Here is a 15,300-nt window from a genome sequence, read left to right on the forward strand (position 1 = left end):
ATTGAGATACCAGGTTACCTCCTGATTGGCTCAAGACTACATCTGATTGACAGCTGCTGCCCACAGGGGCTGGAAGTACTGCTACTACCCTGCCTGGATTTGAGGGACTGCCATGAGTCTCTCTGGAGCTGTAGATGAGAGGGAGTATATTGGAGAGAGCTTAAAGAGTCTGAACTACAGCTCTTTGATCAATCAGGTGACTATGATGATGGAAAGGATTCTTGCACAACTCTGGGATGAGATAGCATTTGTTGCGTCTTCAACAGCATTGTCATCAGCAGCAGCAGTGTCATCTCCAGCACTTATAGAACTCCTACCAGAGCACTATACTGAGTACTTTGAGTAGTACATCAGAGTAAAAATTTTGTCCCTGGGCTCAGAAATTTACCTTCTAATGGGAAGTTTTCAGTCTCATACCTATTGGTCTTGTGCCCATCTCCGATACCTAGTTGGTCTTTCCTGAGGGTTATATTTGCCTAGTGAATTTTTAGGTACAAAGAATAATTTCCCATTAGAAAATTTATTTCCCCAGTACCCTTTTCCAAGCAGCCAGGCATTCATCCTGGAGAATTATTTTCATAATAATGCTATCACCTCAGTCATGGCTTCCTCATGCTTAGTCTGGAGTAGGTCTCCAATTCACAGTTGGACTTGCCCTTCAAAGCAGACTGGGCAACAGATGGAGTTGAGCATATTTTTTTTATGGTATTTGTTAAGCACTTCCTATATGTCAAACACTGTTTTAAGTGTCGGGGTAGGTACAAGTTAATTAGGTTGGATACAGTCCTTGTCCTGCATGGGGCTCACAGTCTAAGTAATAGGAGGGCGAACAGGAGAACTGAGGCACAGAGAAGTGTAGTGACTTGCCCAAGGTCACACAGCAAGCAACTGGTGGAGCCAGGATTAGATCCCAGGTCCTCTGACTCCCAGGCCTCTGCTCTTTCACCTAGGTCACACTGCTTCTGAGGAAATGTAGGGGTGGAAAGGGTCTGTGCTGCCTCCTAAATTCTATTGCAGCCCGAGCTCTCCCCTCGATCCACCAAATCCACCTCTCCTTATCCAGCCCCATTCTTATGTGATAGAGAAATCACAATTCATAAACAAGATTGTAAACTCCTTAAAGGCAACGAAGTTGTATTTCTCTTCTGTTGTACTCTCCTGAGTACTCAGCCTCCAGCAGGCATTCACTAGATGTTACTGAGTGATTGATTAAATTGTTTGGTTTTCTACATTGGCTCATTTCCCATTAGGAAGGTTTATACAAGTGTTAAAGCTTTAAAAACTCCCTCTAGTGCCTATCTTTAAATAGTATTTGTTCAGCCCTTACTATGTGCCAGGCACTGTACTCAGCGCTGGGATAGGTACAAGCTAATCAGGTTGGACACAGTACAGTTCCACCTAGGGCTCGCAGTCTTAATCCCCATTTTACAGATAAGGAAATGGAGGTACAGAGAAGTTAAGTGACTTGCCTAAGGTCACATAGCAGACAAATGGTGGAGCTGAGATTAGAACCCAGGTCCTTCTGACTCCCAGGCTCATGCTCTACCCACTAAGCCATGATGCTTCTCAAAAATACTACTACTACTACTACCACCACCACCACCACCACCACCACCACTACTACTACTACTACTACAACAACAAAAACAACAACAACAACAACAAAATTTTAGGTATATCTGAAAATATTGTAACTAAAGAAACTATTGTTTGGGGCTAGGTTGGAAATGTAGCTGGAAGTACTCACACCACCAAGAAATGTGATTTTTGGATTTAGGAATTTTGAACTCTCCTTATCTGCCCTTTGGCCCTGCAAATATACCTTCATCACCTTTGTACTTTTATCACTCATCCCTCTAGATGGTGAGCTCATTTTTGGTAGAGAACCTATCAACTCTGCTCTACATAAAGTTCTCAATTAATGCCAGTGATTGACTGACTGATCATGATTATGCTGCAGTGTCACTGTCTGGCATCCTGTTGAGGTGGGGGGTTTGAAAAGTGATGTCATCTTCCTCCCTTCCTCTGGCAGGAAGGGCTGCCATTTTGCAAAGATCATGGAGTGTGGCCATTTGGCACAGCCTTATACAATCTCATATCAAATATCTCTGTGAGATTTGTAGGTGGCACATAGTCCCATATCTCTGAGGAAGGTGAAGCAAACAAAGGGAAGAGATTTTAGGGCTTGGACAAGAGCCCCCAAGAATCTGAACCAGTCTCCAGTCTTCATTTTTTTAAATGATATTTGTTAAGCACCTACTGTGTGCCAGGCACTGTTATAAGCATTGAGGTAGATACAAGCTAATCAGGTTGGGCATAGTCACTGCCCCACATGGGACTCACAGTCTTATTCCCCATTTTACAGATGAAGTAACTGAGGCACAGATAAATTAAGCATCTTGCTCAAAGCCACACAGCCAAGTGGCAGAGCCAGGATTAGAACCCACGTCCTTATGACTCCAGGCCCGTGCTCTATCTACTAGGCCATGTTGCTTCTTATTTCTCTCACAAGTGCTCTTTAGACCATGTGCCTCCCTCTTACTAAGAACTTGATTCTGAAAGTCTCTAACATAACATTCCTCCGGTCCCAAATACAAATTAGCTATCACAATGAACCACATCTGGACCCAAGAGGTTCAACAGCCAATCTGTAGAGAATTTGCAAGCAAGAAGACCCTAACAGGAAAAGAGCTCTCATCCACCAAAAGGGGACAGAGTCAGTAGGAAATATACTGAACCTAAGCTTTTTCGTTTTAACTCCACTATTGGAAAAGAAAGTCTGTGGTTCTCTATCCCCGAAAGTTCCAGCCTGTCAAAGGAAGGCAGATGCCCAATCCAAATATTGTAACAAAAAGCAAAACCTGAGAGAAAGAAAATGTGAAAAAGATCAAACGGAAAAATTAGCGTCCCGATATGAAAAGCTGTGCCAAGGAAAGCCACAGGAGCACTCCCTGGAAGCTGAAGAGAGCTTTCATTAGCATGATTTTGGCTCCGGACACGTGCTTCCATGGCTCTCTGCACTAGCTCTTGGCAAACTGTCCTTTTTATGTTAGGAGAGAGGGAACTAATTCCCCTCTGGGCAGAGACTAAAAGGGTGGGCAGGGCCTTAAAAAGGCACTGGTGTCTTTAAAGGGCAATGATACTGGACTCCACCATTCCCATCAGCTATTCTCCCACATTGTCTCCTCCACCCTCTGCACACCAACCAAGTGTTTGCTAGGGCAATCCAGCCCATCTGCTTGTATTTCCTGCCCATGAGGGAATTTATGGCCAGAAAATTCTGCTTAAGAAGAGGGAACTTAGGTGGAGGAGACGTTAAAGCATTCAGGATCTCAGATTTAGGCCTGTTTTTGTTGGGGGCCTAAACATAAGGGGTGGAAAAATTCCCATTTAGATTTTAGAGTCCTGGGATGAGGGAAGAGTCCAAGAGAAGTTACGGTAGGAAAAAAGGAGGAATGGCCAGTGATTGGGTGGGGTCTGGCCGGGCTGGAGAGGAGGAGAAGGAGGAATGATCACACCTTCTTTTGAGATCATGAGAAGATTCTTGGTCCTGAGATGTCAAGACTGAGAGTCTGCAAGAATTGGCAACTCTCCCATCTTCAGAACCCTACTAAAATCACATCTCCTCCAAGAGGCCTTCCTGTACCAAACCTTTAATTTCCTCCATCCACCCTCCTCTCTGCATCAACCATGCACTTGGCAGCATATTCTTTAAGCAGTTTGTTACTCACTCCAGCCCCACAGTACTTACATACATATTCAAATACGGTTCTATTTCTCCTTCTCCATAATTTATTTTAATGTCTGTCTCCCCTGTAGACTTTAAGCTACTTGGGAGCAGGGATTGAGTCTACCAGCTCTGTTGTATTGTACTCTCCCAAGCGTAGTAAGAGCACAATAAATACCATTGATCGATTGATTGAAGATAGGGCTGGTGGTTTGTGCAGGGCCATTTACTGACTTTTTCTGCCAGGCTTTTTGCTGCTGGGGCAAGGGAAACAACTGACTAGTAAGCAAGCAGGGGTGCACACATTGCAAACACAAAGGTGTCTTGTTGCAACACCAAGTTGTGGTTGAAATGACTCTAGCACCATAACCTGGAGGTGTTTGCCTTGGTAGCCACTGTGGTCTTCACTACCCACATTAACCAACTCCCTTCCAAGATTCTGACCCTGTCCCCCTCAAATGAATCACTCAATCCATGGTATTCATTGAACACTTACTGTGTACAGAGAACTATGCTAAGCACTTAGGATAGTACACTACCACAGAGGAGGTAGACAACGTTCCCTGCCCACAGTGAACTTACATGGAATGAGTGGTTCTCTGGTCAGACACCTTCACTTCTAGAAGCCCAGTTTCACTGGACCAGGATCTTTCCACTGGACCGATATGTAAGTATTCTATGAAAATCTATACTCTGAATAAGTCTCACTGATTCTTTTGAACAGGCTTGAGGAATTTTCTGCTGGGACATAGAGGTAGCCACAGACACCCAGTTATAGAAGTACAAACGATTTTCTTTCAAGATGGTGGATGAATTACTGCTAAGCCTCTAGAGATCCACTCAATAATTTTCAAATTAAGGAAAGGTAGGTTTGGAAATCTAGGAAATGTTGATCTATGTGGCCTTCACTGACAGCATCTATCTCTAAATTGTAAGCTTGTTGTGGGCAGGGAATATGTCTTTTATACAGTTATATTGTATTTTCCCAAGCACTTTGTACAGTGCTGTGCACACAGTAAGCACTCAATAAATATGACTGACTGACAGTTTGTCTCCAACTCAAACTTTTCCCACCTATCCAAAGTTTCAAGAAGAGAGAAACTCCTGAATTTCCTTATGTGTAAGATTTTGTTACTTTATTAGCTTACAGAGTCAGCTCTGCTAATGAAGATCTTAAGAAATCAGTTAGTTAAATGGATGCAGAGGTGACGCAATTTACAACTAAAATCGTGCCAGAAACACTGGGGTAAGAATGGCGTGAGGTTTAGTTAGCCAAGAAACAGCAGTGATACTTATTAGTTATTCCACTGAAAGGGAGGGTGTGTAATAGAAAGTTCAGTCAATTAATCCATGGTATTTATTGAGCACTTACACTTGGGAGAGTACAATACAACAGAATTAGCAGGCTCATTCACTGCCCATAACAAGCGTACAGTTTAGAGGTTCACATTACTGGAAGCCGGGTGTCTTGAGTTCTAGTCTCTGCTTTGACAGTGGCCTGCTGGGCAATCTTGGACAACTCAATCACTGTAGGCCTCAATTTCCTCATCTTTAAAATGGGGATAATAATATCTATTGCTATGAGGACAAATTAGGTTGTTGCTAGAAAAAAATTAAGTAATTTGAAAGCATGTTGGAAAATAAAAATGCTGTATAAATTCAAGATATTATGATTCTCTAGTCCAGTTGATTGGACCCACAAGAGAAGAATGGTGGAAAACCAACCACAACACACTTTAATTAAAAGGGATGAGCAGTATGACCCTTTCCTCCAGTGTCTCAGTGGCATTTTGAATCTCTTGGCAGATGGATGAACAGCCCTGCAGATTGATTTTTCAGCTTGCAGAGCACTGACACAGCATTTGCTACAGAATGTATGCTGTGTTCTTTACAGTATGCTGCCACATCCCTACTCACCTATTTCTTCTTCCATTCTGAGCTCCAGCATGACTGCCTTGGAAAGTGAGTTCTAGTGACACTGCAAAACCACCAGCGTGATAATCAATTCCTTCATACAGATTCTTGGCCTTGAAGAGTTAGAACTGAGGCTTCTCTGTCATTCTCAATGGGAGACTCTACCATCAGATAGCACAAAGATGATTTTTTTCATTTTCTTACATTCTAAATTGCCTGCAGCCTGATGTCTTCTGTTCCCAGATTAATTTCTTAAAAACCCTGATCCAGTAGGCCCATGCTAACTTCTATGGATGGTTGACATTTCTGTCCACAGTGGGTGTTTGAGGGAATACTGGGTCTCATTTTTCTTTTGCTCTCAGTGGGCTCATTCTCATTATCTCTGCTTGTCCACCTCAAAAGACGGCAGTGTGGTCTAGTGGATAGAGCATGGGCCTGGGAATCAGAGGGAGCTGGGTTCTAATCCCAGCTCAACAACTTGTCTTTTGTGTGATCTTGGGCAAGTCACTCAATTTCTCTGGGCCTCAGTCACCTCATCTGGAAAATGGGGATCAAGACTGTGAGCCCCATGTGGAACAGGGACTGGCACATAGTAAGCATTTAACAAATACCATTAAAAAGTTGGGGGTTGAGGGTGGGGGGAGAGGGATGGATTTCAAAGCTGGAAAAGGTTTTGTATCTGAGATGCTGTGAGATCCTGATTGTGTGATCTGTTTTATTTGTTAAATATATGGTAAGCTATGGTTTAATTTGAGGAAAGTGCAGAAAAATAAGAATTTCTGTGTATCATAACCTTTATGAAATTATTGCATAGAGAAGATCGTTTGAAATAATTTGTATGGTATTTCCTTTCACAATCCATTTCAGAGATGTAGGTTGAAACGATGTTCTGGAACAAGGTTCTCTTCTCAATCCAGGCATCAGTTAAACATCTTTTAAGAGCATCGTGAGATGTTAGAAGAAATTGTTGATCTCTTATTTCTTCCCAGGCACATATAATTATTTTTACAATAAAGTAGCTCTGAGGTAGCTTGTGCTAAATATGACTTAATTATGAGACAATTACTCTATTCTAACCAGTATTTCAATTTGTATACTACAATGTTCTAAAACCATTCAGGGTTGCATAACTGAGGACTCTGGCTTGTAACAGAGTTCACTCAAAATCACTTAGGTTGAATTGCATTGATTACAGACTTATTTGAATCACACCACCAATAATAATAATAATAATATTTATTTCATTAAACTATTTACAGATAAAGTAGCAAATAAGCCTTCACATAAATCATGGGCCTCTCAAATCTAAAAGAACAGTTGCAAAGCTTAATTCGTTCAGTTATCCTGAGTGGAGGAGCAAATGATATTTGCTGGTTATTTTGAGGGCTGGCTAAGTTGATAGGGATGACTTTTTTTCATTTTTAATGGGGAAACTGATTATTATTATTTTGTTGCCAACTTGACTTCCCAAGCACTTAGTACAGTGCTCTGTACACAGTGAATGCTCAATAAATACGATTGAATGAATCAATGAATGAATAATAGTAATTAATAATGATGGTATTTCTCAAGAGCTTACCATGTGCCAGGCACTGTACTAAGCACTGGTGTGGCTACAAGCAAATCGGGGTTGGTTACAGTCCATGACCCATGTGGGGCTCACAGGCTCAATCCCCATTTTACCGATGAGTTAACTGAGGCACAGAGAAGTAAAGTGATTTGCCCGAGGTCACACAGCAGACAAGTGGTAGAACCGGGATTAGAACCATGACCTCCTGACTTCCAGGACCATGCTCTATCTACAATGTCATGCTGTTTCACTACCCAAATCCCTTGCAAAGAAGTTGCAAAGATGGTCTGGCTTTATCTATAATAAGTCTAAAAAAGTTGGGGTCTTGTTGAAGATGAAGAAAAGACGGAAAAGATCTGGGTTGGTTTTTTTTTTTTTCCATTGGGTTGAATCTACAGTCAGAGGTGCAGAGACCTATAAATCCAAGCCAGGACTTTTGAATTATTTTCTTTAATGTCTGCTGAGTTCATCAGTATTTTGGGCAAGCCCTCTGACCTTAGGTCAATTGCCAATAAACCCATTGTTTAATGTTCAATCACGATAATTCAATAATCAACCAACCATTGCCCCATCCCTATCCCCTAACTGTAATCCTTACCTTAATCTCTAACCCCTAACCCTAAACCTAGTTCTCATGTTAGCCCTAGTTCTAACCTCAAGCAAAACTTGAACTATTCCCCTCAGTTAAGCTCACTCCTTGTTTTCATATTGGTGATAATATATCTATTTAACCTGGAGGCTGGGTTGGATTTATTTATTAATAATTTAGAAATGGAGAAAATGTTAGGAAATGTATTTTGAGCAGAAAGAATGTTCAATCTGGGGAAATATGTTGTTAAATTCAACAGGATTGAGATTATTTCATTAACATATTTACATATAAAGTAACAAATAAGCCGTCACATAAATCATGGGCCTCTCAAATCTCAAAGAACAATCACAAAGCTTAATTCATTCTGTTATCCTGAGTGGAGGGAGCAGGTGATATTTGCTGCTTATTTTGAGGGCTGGCTAAGTTGATAGGGATGACTTTTTTTCATTTTTAATGGGGAAACTGAGGCTCATAGAGATGTAAAATTCCAGGATGAGTCAGGAGGAAATTGGAAATAGCACCCAGCGGAGTTATACTAATTCAGTGATCTGACCATTGGATGCCCTTAAGACAAAACTGTCAGTATTCAAAAATACTTCCAAGAATAACTTGTGTTTCATCTCATTTCTGAAAACACAACAAGGAAAAAAAATACTTGGAAATTGGGTAGTTGTTATGACTGTCTTTTTCTGCTCTTTTCCCATCCCTTTCTTTATTGCTCTTAATAACCAGATTCTGCACAAGAAAGGTGCTATACTAAGGTGGAACTTTGTCTGGTAATGCCCGACATAAATAGCTTTTGGGGAATGATGCGCAGTGAGATATCCAGATATAATTCAGAACCTGAGACCCTGAAAGAGGAAGGACATATTTTCTGGACTATGATCACTATGATCATCTCACGACATTTCTCCTGTCTATATTCCAAATGGACACATTTTACCATTCTTTATTAGTTTTTCTAGTTCAGTACCCTAAATCCCACTGGGGTTTGTGTAGTAATCATGACTTTGAGGTTAATGCAGATAAATGGCATGTATATGACACATTTTTTTTCTTTGTGTGTGTGCATGTATGGGTTGAGAGGAGCTGACTTTCTTCCCGAACATGTTGAAAAAACAAGTCTGTCCTAATTTCTTTCTTTAGAGAGAGGCAATGATTCTGATTGTTAGCCTTGAATTAGGCTCCTTCCTAAAACGTGCTCAACTCCCCTCCAACTTGCATTCAGTTATTTCTGTTATTATTGATAATAATAATAATGACTGTGGTATTTGTTAAGCACTTACTATGTGCCAAACACTGTGCTAAGTGTTGGGATAGACACAAGATAATCAGGTTTGACACAATCCCTTTCTCACTTGGGGTTCAGAGTCTAGAGAAGAGAGGGAACAAATATTTCATCCCCATTTTCCAAACGAGGAAACAGAGGGACAGCAAAGTTAAGTGACTTGCCCAAGGTCACACAGCAGGTGAGTGGCAGAGCTGGGAATGAGAGAGCTTGGTAGACAAGATTTCCTGAGAACTAGTGTAGTGTCATCCTGAATGCCTCACAGGCTCCTCAACTGAGGGGAGTAAGGACGACTCTTTCACCTAATAAGTCTTGGTTCCTTATGAATGAATTAAAGACCCATAAGTGATTCCAGAAAGTTGTCATCTTTGCTGTTGTCCCCTGGGCTTATTATATATGCATATAATATTATATAGGGATAGATAGCTATGCTCACACAAACATATTTAAATATGTATTATATACATATATGACATATTTATTATTTATATTAGGGCCTGCCTTTCCCTTCAGACTGTAAGCTTATTATGGGAAGGGAACATGTCTACCAACTCTGTTGTATTGTACTCTCCCAAGCCTCTTGGGATAAGGTACCCATGAAGCAGTGTGACCTAGTGGAAGAAGCATGGGCCTGGGAGTCAGAGGACCTGGATTCTAAACCCGGCTCCATCACTTGTCTGCTGTATGGTCTTGGGCAAGTCACTTCACTTCTCTGGGCCTCAATTACCTCATCTGTAAAATAGGGATTAAGGCTGTAAGAGCCCCATGTGGGACAGAAACTATGTCCAACCTGCTTATCTTGCCTCTACTTGAGCTTAGTAGAGGGCCTGGAACATAGTAAGTACTTAACAAATACCATTTAACAAAAATTGAAGTGAGCAGATATCCTAATTTAAGCAGAACAGCCCCCAAAACAAAGTCAACAGTCCTTTGAGCATGAACTGTAGTCACTGCATGATACTTAAACAGTGCTAGCTATGTTGATAACAGCAACCATAGAAAAAAATTTGTGCTCAAATAAATGTTCTTTCATCCAGAGTGGTGTTCAAGCTCTTCACAAGTTAGAATCAGTAGGGTCAATTCACATATGGAAAGAATAAATTTAGGGCAACACTGATGGAGTGGCACTCTCCATTTAGCCTTGCAGGGTGAATATTTCTAACCAACATCCCTTCAGTTGAAGCTTTCATTTGGCATCAAACACTAATTTGGCCACTTTCCAGAGAAGACATATAAGTAGAGCAGGTTGAAGTAGAATTGACCTGCAGAATGGGAAAGCACCAAATCCCCAAAGCCATGGTTGATAATGGAGCAAGGAAACTTTTTTGCAAACTAGAATTAATTTATGATCTATGTACTTCCACATTCAGTCCTTCCAAAGTCTATTTGAATAGAGCCTCACTGAAAATAGAAGAATATCCTCCATTTGTATACAATAATAATAATTTATAATTATACTATATAAATAATTTATTATTTAATATCTTGACCCCTCTAAACTGGAATAATAATAATAATAATGGTATTTGTTAAGTACTTACTATGTGCAAAGGACTGTTCTAAGTGCTGGGGAGGTTGCAAGGTGATCAGATTGTCCCACTGGGGGCTCACAGTCTTCATCCCCATTTTACAGATGAGGGAACTGAGGCCCAGAGAACTTAAGTGACTCGCCCAAAGTCACACAGCTGACAATTGGCAGAGCCGGGATTTGAACCCTTGACCTCTGACTCCAAAGCCCATGCTCTTTCCACTGAGCCACACTGCTAAGCTCACTGTGGTCAGGGAATGTGTCTACCAACACTGTTGTACTTTTCCAAGTGCTTAATACAGTGTTCTGCACACAGTAAGCACTTAATAAATACCACTGATATCATAAATACCATATATCTGTAATTTATTCATTTATCTCTCTATATTAATGTTTGTTTCCCCCTCTAGACTTTGAGCTTGTTGGGGGCAGGAAATGTGTCTGTTGTTATATTGTGCTCTCCCAAGTGTTTAGTACAGTACTTTGCACACAGTAAGCTCTCAGTAAATACGATTGAATGAATGAATTGATGATGATGGTGATGGTGATAAAATCTTACTTCACTGCATATGATTTCTAATTTATCCAAAATATACAAATTCATTCTGGGTTGCAAGTTGATACGGATTGTATAAACCTGGCACACAGGTCAATAGCGTAATCCTTTTTATGTTATGTTAACTCAGTGAGGTTTTCTTCCACCTGCTAGTACATGGAATTAGCTTAAACTGATGGACCACTCATTCCATTTGACACTTCCAACCATGTGGCTTTTTGTTACCCTGATGCAGTAGAGGAATTGCCAGAGGTAGCAGCATGGCTCAGTGGAAAGAGCCCGGGCTTTGGAGTCAGAGGTCATGGGTTCAAATTCCAGCTCTGCCAATCATCAGCTGTGTGACTTCGGGCAAGTCATTTCACTTCTCTGTGCCTCAGTCCCCTCATCTTTAAAATGGGGATTAACACTGTGAGCCCCCTGTGGGACAACCTGATCACCTTGTAACCTCCCTAGCGCTTAGAACAGTGCTTTGCACATAGTAAGCATTTAATAAATAGTAGTAGTAGTAGTAGTAGTAGTAGTAGTAGTAGTAGGTTGATTTAGAGCTGCACAGTGGTTGAAAATAGTGTAGATTCCTAACCTTGGGAGGATAGGTGAGGCAGGGAGAGACATGGTCCTGGGAAGGTGGAAATAATCTAACCCATTTTCTGCCCCAGTTTGAGCTCTGTACAATAGGGTCACTTTGCCTTAACCTACATATAAATACTCCTTCACCCTCAAGCTGAAATAGAGAATGTGACCCTCTTGTGTTTCTACATTTTAATGTGACAGTCCAGATTTGAGACCCTTACTCTGCTTATAAGCCACCTGTGAGCCTCTCCCTTCACTCTCCACCAATTTTCCTGGGACTGGGTGAAGATTGGTTAACGTACCACAAGCCCCGGAATGTCTTAGGCAGAGCCTTGCAGATGCTTGTGTTGATCTTGGCTCTTTCTCCTGTTTGGCTTGGGTGAAAATTGACCTGTATAAATATACTCAGATGACTTTCCCTCTTCCATATCCAGAATCCCAACCCTGAAGCCAATGTTTCCATTTGAGGCATTGTTGCTCCCTCATAGATTGGTTAAGTGGATGTGACATTCAAATCCAAAATGATCTGATCGCTCTTTGTTAATCTCTATTTCAAGCCTGATTTCTGCCACAATCATTAATCAATCAATCATTTGTATTGAGTGCTCCCTGTGTGCAGAATGAAAGAGTTGTGCTTATTGCCAGATCACCTATCCAGGCATCAGACTTTGATGAATGCATAGAATTCGTAAACAGTAATTAGACATTGGCAGTTGCTTTTGCTGTTGTTTTTTGTTTTATGGTATTTCTTAACTGCATACTTTGTGCCAGGCACCGTACTAAGTGCCAGGGTAGGTACAAGCTTATCAGGTTGGACACAGGTGTCCCACATGGTGCTCATAGTCTTAATCCCAATTCTGTAGATGAGGTAGCTGAGGCCCAGAGAAGTTAAGTGACTTGCCTAAGGTCACACAGCAGACAAGTGACTGAGCTGTGGTTAGGACTCAAGTCCTCTAACTACCAGGACCGTGTTCTATCTACTAGACTGGGCTGCTTCTTGACCCAGGGTTTAGTAGGTTATAATTAATTGAGGCTCCGATGCCCTTTAAATAAATGTGAGAATTTCCCATCATTCTTACTAGGGAATTAGGTTGCTTTTTTCTCCTGTCAGGTGCTCTCTAGCTGAGAAATTGACCTGCTTTAGAAATCCTCAGGAGACTGGGTGTCTTTATCTAAGAAACAAATTGCTGGAAACGCATTTGCATTGTCAAGTTGTAATGGCATTTTTGCTCTTGTGAAAATGTTCATAAAAAGTTAATGTGGAAGAAAAAAAATCCTTTTCCAAATATGTGCACGAATAGGCCTAGGGCAACTCACATTTTCTTATAAAATAAAGTAGGTCACTCACATCAATCATGATGTTTTAGCACATTTTTCCAAATTAGGAATTTTCAGTCCATCACACTTGTGTTATGGTATCCTATTTCCAAACATTTCCTTTTAATACTACTTCAGTATGATAAAACAGGCTATTAGAATACATTACTGTCACTTTCCAATGATCGAGTATTTCCTCCTGTTGCAATATGTGATGAGTTAAGTGACAAGTTTTATTAGCAGGTTATTTAAAGGGAATGAATAGTTTGAACTGCTACAATGCTTTTAAAACCTGCCATATGATTTTGAAACAAACTCTCATAGTCTTCTGAGTATGTGAACTCAGAATATGCCTCAGAATAGCTAAATAAAGAAAAGGTTTAGAATATTTCACCTCAATCAATCAGTGGTATTTATTGAGCACTTACTATGTGCAGGGCACTGTAATAAGTGCATGGGAGAGTACAGTTCAACAGAATTAGCAGACATGTTCCCTGCCCATAATGAGCTTATGGTTTAGAGGATGCTGAGTAGGATGTTTAAATTTGGGGAATCTGCTAAGTCATTCGGTATGCAAACATGCGTAGCATATCAAAAGCACATATTTAAAAAAAATATTTCTTGAAATACATCAAAAGAAAACCCTATTCTTTCTGCAAGGCAGGTGACCTGGTTTAAAACATATCAGCACACCCAAACTTCAGGATTCCATATTTTTAAGGGAAGTTGGCCCAAATTTGGGATATTGTGTTCTGCTTACAAGCCACTCGACAGAAATACATTTTTAAATGCTACCTGACAAAAAATCTGATAATTGTTTCAATTGTAATTTATTGAAGTAATATGCTTAAGGTTAGATCTTACCTTACATCACAGATTTCTTTTTAGGCAGATTTTTGGAGTGAAAATGTATGAAGGAAATACGAGTATTCAGAACATGAGTACAGCCACTTGGCAGATGGGGTTGTAGGTTGTCTGAGGATTGAGAACATTGGAGAATTTCCAGGTGTCCATTTGTCTACTTGCACCATGGGGAAATGTTTGAACTTCTCTCAAATGATCTTGTCCTGATTAAGGTTTGCATAGTCCTGTTCAGCCATTATTTTCCAGATTCACTGACTAAATCACCTATGGGTAGGAGGGGTAATAGCCGAAGACAATACTACTATTATTATTACTGCTACTACTACTACCACCAATAACTGTGGTATTTGTTTATTGCTTACTACGTGTCAAACAGTTCAGTAGGCATCACTGGGCAAATTGGAAAATAATCAGATCAGACAAAGTCCCTATCCCATATAGGGCTCATGGTAAAAGGTATTTAACCCCCATTTTACAGATGAGGAAGTTGAGGCCCAGGGAAGTTAAATGACTTGCACAAGGTCATACAGCAGAAAGATGACAGAATTGGGGTTAAAACCCATTTTCTTTGACTTTCAGGCCTTTGCCCTTTCAATGAGGCCATGACTGCTTGGAGTTCAAATAATTAACTAGTAGAACATTGCCTCCAAAAAGGTTTACACCTTACTGAACTCCATTTTCTTTTACTTAGTGATGGATAGTGATGATACCTATGAAATGCTCATTACATGTGAAGAACTGTGCTAAACCTTGTGGCAGAGTAAGATAAGCACATTGGACATAATCCTTGTCCAAAAAGGTTTCACAATCTAGCAGAGAGAGGCCATACATAGAGGAAAGAGACAAATACAGACAACAGATAACAGACAATAGAAACATTTACAAATACAGGAATAAAAAAATTAGGACACATATCTACAGGTGGGAGCCTTGATATTTCCTTATGGTTTCAGGCAGCAATCTTTAGTTCTAGACTCTTCTATGGTATTTATTAAGTCACTTTGGGTTGGAAATGACTCAACGGCATTTGAAGAAGGGAAAGCTCTATGGATACACATGCCAGAGTGACTTTTTGACAGAAGATGGGATGTTCTAAATAGGTGTGCCCATGGAGTCGCTATGGGTTGGAAATGACTCGATGGCATTTGAATAGATTTATTAAGTGTTTACATTGTGCCAGGCACAGTACAACAGACAAGTGGCTGAGCTGGGATTAGAACCCAGGTCTTTGGACTATTGCAGCACTTCCATTGCTGAGATAGTTTTAAACTCCCCTGTTCCTGCAGAGGGTAGGAGTCTGCACACTTGTAGCACAGAGCAATAATAATAATAATTATGGTATTTGTTAAGTGCTTATTATGTGCCAGGCACTGT

The sequence above is a fragment of the Tachyglossus aculeatus genome, chromosome 16, assembly GCF_015852505.1.
Source record: "Tachyglossus aculeatus isolate mTacAcu1 chromosome 16, mTacAcu1.pri, whole genome shotgun sequence".
In the NCBI taxonomy this organism is placed as follows: Eukaryota; Metazoa; Chordata; class Mammalia; order Monotremata; family Tachyglossidae; genus Tachyglossus; species Tachyglossus aculeatus.